Genomic DNA, 10,911 nt, shown 5'->3' on the forward strand with positions numbered 1-10,911 from the left:
AGTTAGAAAATGCTAATAAGGATGAAGCCTATACTGGAAACAAAAATCTAGAGCTTTATGGCTTCAGGAGGGAGATAACAATACAACTCTTTTTTCTTATGAAAACCAATTAGAGGTATAAGTGTAATAACATAATTAGAGGGTTTTAATTAGATGATAGTCATTGGGTCTCCGAGCAAAGCGATATTGCAAAGGATGTAGAAAAATTCTATATTCACTTATTCACTACTTCTAAACCTACTACATTTGATTCCATCTTAAATTTAATTTCCCCCATAGTTGGTAACTTGTTACACCTCATAGTCGTGAACGTGAAATCTATTGGGCAGTAGTTGGTTAAGATTAGACGTGGCGCATTCATCTCGTGGTTACGAGGGTTTGAGTTCATAGAATAATCTACGTAAGACTTGGGGACCAAGCAAAGCAAGGAAATTAAGTTTGTCGAAAATTTTGAAACAGGATTTTGAGTCAACTTTGGAGAGGCATATCTCCATGTGTATTAGGAGTTTTAAGGTGTTTCAAAATCCTAAAATGAAGTTCGTCAACTCTAGATGATAACGCAACAAACCGCTCGTCGATAGGATATCGGAGTAGAGAATTATAGACGTTACAAGCCGAGCTGATGAAGCGAGAAACGAACCGCAACAAGATTTATACGTACCGCTACGATGCCGTAGCTACGTTGCGCCGCCTCACCCCTATATAAAGGGTTAAAACCTTATTTTTTTCATCCAAAACTCTTCTAAAAATTTCCAGAAAATTCAGCAAGTGAAGAGCTCTTACATCACATAAAAAGTGAGGATTTTGAGTCAATTTCAAGTTACGGCGTATTAATCAAGGTCCTGACAACGTGTAGTCTCGTTTATAATTTCATTCTGCGTTGGAGTTGGCTTGGAAACGAAGTAAATATTGAAGATTTTGCTACTTTGGTAAGGATAAGGTATGAATCATTGAATCTCTCTTTATCAACGTTGATTTAGGAATATTTACAAGAATAAAAGTTATAGTTTGTTGTGTTGATGTTGTTGGCTTATAGATGAAGTTTGAAGAGAAATTTGTATGAAAATATATATATAATTGTCTTGTGGAATGTTGAGGATGTTGTTGTTAATGTTGTTGGTACTGTTTGGAAGTTGTTTTAGCATTTGGAGGAAGTCGACGATATAGGGGAGGTGCTGCCCAAATTTTCGTAACCTAAATTTAGTCTTCCATAAATTAGTACTTATGAGTTGATGGAAAGGCGATGGAAATATGATTAATGACATATTTCTCGATATATATATAGGCTCGGGTGAACGGCAAGCCTTGATATAAGGAATTCTTTAAGTGGTGGCTCGACGGATAAGGTATGTAAGGTCTTCGTTTCCTCTTCCTTGGCATGAATCCAATTAGTACATAAACACGAGCGTTCCATAACAAATTCCATTTCATTCTTATGCTTTGTATTTGAAATCTTAAGGTTTTGTCGTTTGATTGGTTTTAAGATATTATTTCACTCATCGTCATCGATTAATCCTTTGGACTCGATATGAAATCCATAAACTATTCGGGGGTTAACGACCTTATGTCACCCCGAAAGGCCAAGAATCAGATCCTTGATTTCTCACTCAAAACTAGCCTCAGAACGTTGCTGCGGAAGGAAAAACAGAGTTCTGCGCAGAAAGCTTCAGGACCCTGCGCTTTCCTTCCGCATCGCGGAAGAAAAGCGGAAGCCCTCAGAACCTTGCGCTTTCCTTCCGCATCGCGGAAGGAAAGCGGAACTCTGCGCAGTCCGTCGTTTTCAGTTCAGCCCAATGATGGTCTCATGATCCCTTTATGTGAATCCATAAATGTTTCCGTATATTCCTTGTTATCAAAAGTTAAGAAGTCTAAGATTCCGAGGCATGATTTCCTTCCTGAAAATCCATAAATGTTTTTCAAAATATTCGTATCTTCCAAACCAAAGGTTGTGATTATGTGAGCCCTTATGATGGCAAAGATGGGAATGTTTTTCAATAACAATGATGATGTTAAAGATGAGAATGTTATTATGATGAAAATGATGAGGATGATTTCATGTTTAAAGGTTTCAAGTTTATGTTTTCGATGACGATATGAGAACGTTGAACTATTTCTTGATGTCTCAATTTTGTTCATGAAGGATGACTATTTCTTTTAAGATTCCGAAAGTACATGACTTGATGCCCTATGAGATTTATGGTCTTATTCTATATTTTCTCTTAGTTCTATCCTCCATTGATAGTCTCACCTTAAATCAATTGTTCCTTCAAGGTGAGACAAAGCGACGATAATTATTCCATAATATAATCGGAGGTTACCGACCTTACGTCACTCCGATACAGTTGTGGCTTTTGATTGGGCTCTTATGCATGCTTTATATATATGTATGTATTTTCTCACACCGCGCGCGCGCTATAGTCGGCCGGGCGTGCACGTAGATGTGCACACCACCGCAAGGTGGGCATGTTATGATATTGCCCGGACGCGGGGGCCCGGACGCGGGCTAATGATGATAACACCGAGCCTTAAATGGCCGGGCATGATACTACTTATATATCACACCGAGCCTTCATGGCCGGGCATGTTACTTTCACACCGAGCCTTTATGGCCGGGCATGTTATTAGGTATATGTATGAAATGTTTTTTTTTAAAAAGGCTAAGCATGCATGACATCCGCCTTATGAGGCATCCAGATGTTCAGGTCATCTCTCTTACTCATTGTTACTTTTCATATCTATATTATGTTATTATTCATGCCTTACATACTCGACATTATTCCTACGACGTCCTTCGTGGTTTCGCGTTTCATGCCACGCGGTGTATACGGACGAGTAGAGGATATGGCTAGAAGATGTTCCGGTTGGATTGGCGAGCTCGTTTCTTTCCGAGTGTTGCGCGAGTCGAGTATCCATGTCATGGTATAATGATTTATGTTAGAGACTTTGCGACGAGTCACGTATATAGTGTGTCGATTTGCAAGCGGCTGCATAAGTATTATCATGCATTACTATACGATTTCATATGATTGCAGGTCTTACTTGATTTGATAAAGACGGAAAGAATGTTTTTCTGAAGAACTTTCCGCATGCATTTCATTCCATGCTTTAAGGGCCCAATGAGACTATGAGTGTAATGAGATCTAGTGGGTTCGCTCGGCTCTAAGTAAGGGCCGAGTGCCCATCATGCCCCATCAGGACTGGGGTGTGACAAATTGGTATCGAGCCGCCGTCCTAGGGGTTGTCTGCAAAGTCGTGTCCGGAGAGTCCCGTTTATGGTGTGAAGCGCGCCACATTTATAAACGAAGAGGCTACGGGGCATCTAGGGTGGTTACTCTTCTTTCACATCTAAGATCGTACGATAGGGCCAAGTCATAGGAAATGAGATTCCTTATATTAACCTTTGATTTCAGAAGAAGCACGGCTTCGACGGGAGAAGGTGAGTGATGATATGGGAAGTCACGAGAGGTAAGCTACTTCGTTGAGGTTACGTTATCGAATATATATATATATATAATTGATAATGGATCGGTTGACATAGAGGTAAGTCAGTGTAAGTATAAGTAGAGGATTTGGTTAAATGTATCTCTTAATGATAAGTTATGTCACAAGTTTGTGAACTGGACAATTGAATGGATCAGTACAAGGTAAGCAATGGTACGAAGGATTATTTCGGGTAAGGTAAGAATATTGCCTATATGATTGAGATGTAAAGCTGAAGACTGAAAGGGGAAGGTAAACAAGAAGGTATAACGGTAGATCGTAAGGATCGGTACATCTCGAGGTGTGATATATGAGGTAAGTTTTGATATCTTTGTTCTTTTACCCGAAATTAAGAGCCCTGGGTGGCTGGGATATGTCGTATATATATGTATAGATATATGCGCTGTGAGGCATTGCTGGTATTTGTTGCATGCAGGTTTTGGATAGTAAGAATTATAAAGGAGATTCTGCCAGAATTTTTTTTCAAAATCAGGTCATCTAGTTAGTTACATCTAACAGGTAGAAACGTGAAAAAGGAAATATCGTAAATAGACAATAAGTGGGATGTGTTGCTTTAGAAGACTTATGGATTTGGCATGGTTTGAAGAATGATCTGTGAGGAAGGTGAGTTATACGAAGAGAAGGTTATTATGACAAACTCAAAGGCATTAAAGTATCGAAAGGATTATGGGATTAGTTATACATTTAAGCCAAGTTAAAGAGTATTACCGCACATAGATACGGCCTAATCTTGACGTATTATAGATGTCGAAGCTATGGAGATAGTTGTATACAAGTTGGATTGAGAGGAATAGTAGGGTTGCGTTAATAAGGCGATACAATATGAAAGGACTACGCGAAGAGTGAGGCCAAAGGTAGTATGATAAGCGAAGGACATACGCCTATGATATTACAAATAAATTGAGGGAAAGTGCAAGGTAACTTAAGTTAGAATGTTAAGGAATGATAAGAGTGAAAGGACATAAGGCAAGCTATGAAAGTATCGTTGAGGTAAGCTAAATAGAACATATCGAAATTGAGATCCAAAGAAGACCAAGGACAGAACTAGAGTGCAAAGGGAAAGGAAATATTAAAAGATAACCAGAAGTGGAAGGAAAGAGGAAGCTAAGAAACCAGTAAGCGAGCCATGAAGCAGTGGATAAGAAAGCTTATAAGACCTTGTTAGGGAAAGTTAAGCATAGAGGTTTCGCAATGACAGGAATGATAGCAAGCATGAGGGAAGAGGAAGTCAACACGAAAAAGAAATCGGAGAAAGGTGACATAGCAAAGTAGTGGCGAAGATTTGAGATCACGAATGATATTTTGGCTGGACGTAAAAGACCAAGACTACGAAAAGATGAATGACTAAATAGAACGATTGTTAGGAAAAGGATCAGTATAATAAGGATGAGAGGGAATGAGTAGAATAAGTGCTGGAAACGAAGAATGGATTGTATAGAAGTAAAATATTTTGAAGGACAAAGCGATATTGATTTAAGAATAGGGTTCCTTGTGCGAGGAATAAAGGATCAATTATAAAACGGAGCAAGTATGGGTATAGAGAGAAAAGGAAACATGCGGAGTACACAAGTTTAAGAAGTAGTCGTATTATGAGAAAAGGACGATGCGTCTCCTACAGATACCCTATACTAAGACAGAAAAAGTAAAGTACATAAAGGAATGAGTCGAAAGAGAAATGTGGCTATGAGTTATGAGTTCACCACATGACGATAAAGCGATAAAGTAAGGCTATCACCAATGACAAGTAAAGATATGATTACGATTGGCTTCGAAATCAATGCTGAGTACAACACAAGAATAAAAGAGTATGAGGTACAAGGGGCATTAGTTGCGCATGAGACTTAGATCCTTGATAATACAGATGGCGGTTTAAGGGAAATGCATTTACGGTCGCTATAAGTCGATTACGGGAAAGAGAGAAATAACTTGAGATGGAAAGAAAAGAGAAAGATGACGCTACCAATGAATGCTGACTATTGAAGAATGGGATAAGTGACACTACATGGATGGTACAGACGGTTAGACATACTATCATTTTGAGTATCACCATGGGACAAGGTTGTTAATTAGAGCGGAGGTAAGCATTGACTCATAATTAACGGTTGAGCTAAGCAAAATACATCCTTGTTTGGATTGCTACGTTGGCTGTACTACTGAATTACGCAACTGCAAGATGAGTATGTTAACACTTCACACATGAATTACTGCAATTATAAATCGTGGGAAATGGCATGAATATGTTGCAGTATAATAAGAGAATTGAGGAAAAGGATACACGAATTCAAGATTGGAGGTGAGGTAATGGATTTGTGAATGATATAAGTAAGACCCAAAAAGGGGGGAAGCAAGTAAGGAAAGAATAAGTGTAGAGATTGAAACGATGAATCCTAAGATGTGAAAAGTATAGACCCTAAAACAAAAAGTGAGAGTTATACGGAAATGGTATAGTTGTTATCATTATACATTTCAGTATGTACATTAAGTGAATCGATGAAAGGAACGTATTAGGCTTGAGATTGAAAGTAAGGATTGAAAATCGATGTGTGGATTTGTTTTGAAGGCACCGTAAGGTAAGACTCATAAGGAGGGAGCTAGTGAATAGAGTGCAAGGATTCTAAACGCACTCAGATATGAAAAACAGATGTAGTTTGAAGTGAGAAATTTTTGTAGAAGCGAGTTTAATAAGATCTAAGGGTTAGTCAGCAAGGGAATAGAGAGATTAAAGGGTATCTCTTGAGATTGGACTGAAAATAATTCGTGAGGAAGAAAAGAAATTGAACAATATTCCAGTGAAGGGGACAAAGATTGACAAGATATTGGAATAACTACGATGCTTACTATGATATGATCGACCCAGTCGCTTTAGAAGGGAACGCAAGGGATGACGATGCTACGAGTTCAAAGGAATGGGCACTAATGGTGGAATTGTACCGTCATGGCATTACGGTTTTTACGAGAGGAGAAGAAGAAAAGTGACAGGTGATAAAGGTTATAGAATTGTCTATGGTAAGATATGATAGCCAAGAAACAGATAAGGAAGAGAGTAAGAGTACGACAAGATAAGTCAAGAGAGATAATAAGAAGGACATAGTAAACATACAAGATATATAGAACAAAGTGATGATATCGCGAGACAAAGAAGGTTTTGAATAAGAATGGAAGAGTTGATAGTGATTATGACGTGAGTTTCGTCTTATTTTTAACATTCAAGGACGAATGTTCAAAAAGGGGGGAAGGATGTTACACCTCATAGTCGTGAACGTGAAATCTATTGGGCAGTAGTTGGTTAAGATTAGACGTGGCGCATTCATCTCGTGGTTACGAGGGTTTGAGTTCATAGAATAATCTACGTAAGACTCGGGGACCAAGCAAAGCAAGGAAATTAAGTTTGTCGAAAAATTTGAAACAGGATTTTGAGTCAACTTTTGAGGGGCATATCTCCATGTATATTAGGAGTTTTAAGGTGTTTCAAAATCCTAAAATGAAGTTCGTCAACTCTAGATGATAATGCAACAAACCGCTCGTCGATAGGATATCGGAGTAGAGAATTATAGACGTTACAAACGAGCTGATGAAGCGAGAAACGCAGTGCAACGATCGCTACGGTGCCGCTACGAAGCAGAAAGGCTACAAAGTGCGCCGCCTCAGCCCCTATATAAAGGGTTAAAACCTTATTTTTTTCATCCAAAACTCTTCTAAAAATTTCCAGAAAATTCAGCAAGTGAAGAGCTCTTACATCACATAAAAAGTGAGGATTTTGAGTCAATTTCAAGTTACGGCGTATTAATCAAGGTCCTGACAACGCGTAGTCTCGTTTATAATTTCATTCGTTGGAGTTGGCTTGGAAACGAAGTAAATATTGAAGATTTTGCTACTTTGGTAAGGATAAGGTATGAATCATTGAATCTCTCTTTATCAACGTTGATTTAGGAATATTTACAAGAATAAAAGTTATAGTTTGTTGTGTTGATGTTGTTGGCTTATAGATGAAGTTTGAAGAGAAATTTGTATGAAAATATATATATAATTGTCTTGTGGAATGTTGAGGATGTTGTTGTTAATGTTGTTGGTACTGTTTGGAAGTTGTTTTAGCATTTGGAGGAAGTCGACGATATAGGGGAGGTGCTGCCCAAATTTTCGTAACCTAAATTTAATCTTCCATAAATTAGTACTTATGAGCTGATGGAAAGGCGATTGAAATATGATTAATGACATATTTCTCGATATATATATAGGCTCGGGTGAAGGGCAAGCCTCGATATAAGGAATTCTTTAAGTGGTGGCTCGACGGATAAGGTATGTAAGGTCTTCGTTTCCCTCTTCCCTTGGCATGAATCCAATTAGTACATAAACACGAGCGTTCCATAACAAATTCCATTTCATTCTTATGCTTTGTATTTGAAATCTTAAGGTTTTGTCGTTTGATTGGTTTTAAGATATTATTTCACTCATCGTCATCGATTAATCCTTTGGACTCGATATGAAATCCATAAACTATTCGGGGGTTAACGACCTTATGTCACCCCGAAAGGCCAAGAATCAGATCCTTGATTTCTCACTCAAAACTAGCCTCAGAACGTTGTTGCGGAAGGAAAAACGAGTTCCGCGCGAAAACCGGACCTTGCGCTTTCCTTCCGCATCGCGGAAGAAAAGCGAAGCCCTCGGGGCCTTGCGCTTTCCTTCCGCATCGCGGAAGGAAAGACGGAACTCGCGCGATCCGTCGTTTTCGATTCGGCCCAATGATGGTCTCATGATCCCTTTATGTGAATCCATAAATGTTTCCGTATATTCCTTGTTATCAAAAGTTAAGAAGTCTAAGATTCAAGGCATGATTTCCTTCACGAAAATCCATAAATGTTTTCCAAAAATATTCGTATCTTCCAAACCAAAGGTTGTGATTATGTGAGCCCTTATGATGGCAACGATGGGAATGTTTTTCAATAACAATGATGATGTTAAAGATGAGAATGTTATTATGATGAAAATGATGAGGATGATTTCATGTTTAAAGGTTTCAAGTTTATGTTTTCGATGACGATATGAGAACGTTGAACTATTTCTTGATGTCTCAATTTTGTTCATGAAGGATGACTATTTCTTTTAAGATTCCGAAAGTACATGACTTGATGCCCTGTATGAGATTTATGGTCTTATTCTATATTTTCTCTTAGTTCTATCCTCCATTGATAGTCTCACCTTAAATCAATTGTTCCTTCAAGGTGAGACAAAGCGACGATAATTATTCCATAATATAATCGGAGGTTACCGACCTTACGTCACTCCGTCTGATTGTGGCTTTTGATTGGGCTCTTATGCATGCTTTATATATATGTATGTATTTTCTCACACCGCGCGCGCTTAGTCGGCCGGGCGGGGGCACGTAGATGTGCACACCACTTGCGGTGGGCATGTTATGATATTGCCCGGACGCAGGAGGCCGGACGCGGGCTAATGATGATAACCCAAGGCCTTAAATGGCCGGGCATGATACTACTTATATATCACACCGAGCCTTCATGGCGGGCATGTTACTTTCACCGAGCCTTTATGGCCGGACATGTTACTATGTATATGTATGAAATGTTTTTTTTAAAAAGGCTAAGCATGCATGACATCCGCCTTATGAGGCATCCGGATGTTCGAGTTATCTCTCTTACTCATTGTTACTTTTCATATCTATATTATGTTATTATTCATGCCTTACATACTTAGTACATTATTCGTGCGACGTCCCTTCTTGTGGACGTACGCGTTTCATGCCGCAGGTGTATACAGACAGAGTAGAGGATATGGCTAGAAAGATGTTCCGTACGGATTGGCGAGCTCAGTTTCTTTCCGGAGTGTTGCTTAGAGTCGGAGTATCCATGTCATGGTATAATGATTTATGTTAGAGACTTTGCAGACAGAGTCACGTATATAGTGTGTCAGTTTTGCAAGCGGCTCTGTAAGCCGAAGTATTATCATGCATTACTATACAGATTTCATAGGATTGCAGGTCTTACTTGATTTGATAAAGACGGAAAGAATGTTTTTTACGAAAAACTTTCCGCATGCATTTCATTCCATGCTTTAAGGGCCCAATGAGACTATGAGTGTAACGAGATCTAGTAGGTTCGCTCGGCTCTAAGTAAGGGCCGAGTGCCCATCATGCCCCATCGGGGCCAGGGGTGTGACATAACTCCTTTAATGATAGGCTTATTAGAGATGTTTTGGATGATGAGATTGGAAAAGCAGTTTTTAATATGCATCCTCTTAAAGCTCCTGGAGTGGATGATATGACTCTTTTTTTTTTAAAAAAAAAAAAAAAGGGAATATTTTATCTGGCGATATTTGTGAAGCTATAAGAAGTTTCTTTCATTTAGGATACCTTGAGCGACCTGAAGCTAACATAGCTCCTTATATTCCAATCAATTTGGCATGACTATAGCTACCCACCTCTATTTCACCAAGAACCCTAGTTCATGATGTCCAACCAAGAACAGGCAAAATTTATTACTCAAAAGATGATTTTTAACTCAATTTTACCCCAAATAATCATCTTAAACTCCTATATGAAAATGGGGAGGAAACATTACCTTTTTGCTTTTGAGCCCTAGCTAGTTTGAATCTTGTAGAGAACAGATTCCTACAGATTTGGATCCATTAAATGTTAGATCTTACACTTAATTAATAAGCGATAATAAATGAGAGGAGATGCTCTTCCTTCTCTCTAGAATTCCCCAAAATCCCAAAATGTTTATTGTGTTTCCCTATCCCTGCAATGCCTATATTTATGGGTAGATTTTTCTTCTTGTGATTCTTGCTTTGTGTGCTCCAGATCCCTTTGCTCGCCGGGGAGCTCGCTGAGTGAAATAGTTTACTGCCAACATGCCAGTTTTTCTCCCCTGGGCGCTTGCTTTACGGGAGGAACTGGACAGCTCTGCTACCCTTCGATAAAACGATCATAACTTTCTCTACATATCTCGAATTGACGAACAGTTTAAGGCGCCATTAAAACCTAGACCCGAAGCGCTACAATTTATATTCAAACACCTTGTCCAAACTCATTATAGATTGGGGGTAAACTCTTTCAAAGGCAGATCATATGTTACCTTGGACGTTCTTTCCTACTAACATTTTCAACTTTGGTTTTTAGCTTCCTTTGACACTTTACTACATCAACTACTTTTAATAAATCACATGGATATATTCACATATTCTTATGATTATACCACTCTCGTATGGGCCTGGGTTTACCACGCCATCACCTTGAATATATTGTTAAAATCTCAATGGGCCCTATTCCTTCCATTAAACTTTTTTATCATAATCCTTCCCTAGACGTTAATTATAACTACTAATAAAACAGTCTTCTTTTGTACTCTACCTTTTATTCAATAAATTACAACCCTTCAGTTTGAAAAAAAAAAA

The sequence above is a fragment of the Lycium ferocissimum genome, chromosome 10 (assembly GCF_029784015.1).
Source record: "Lycium ferocissimum isolate CSIRO_LF1 chromosome 10, AGI_CSIRO_Lferr_CH_V1, whole genome shotgun sequence".
NCBI classification, from domain to species: domain Eukaryota; kingdom Viridiplantae; phylum Streptophyta; class Magnoliopsida; order Solanales; family Solanaceae; genus Lycium; species Lycium ferocissimum.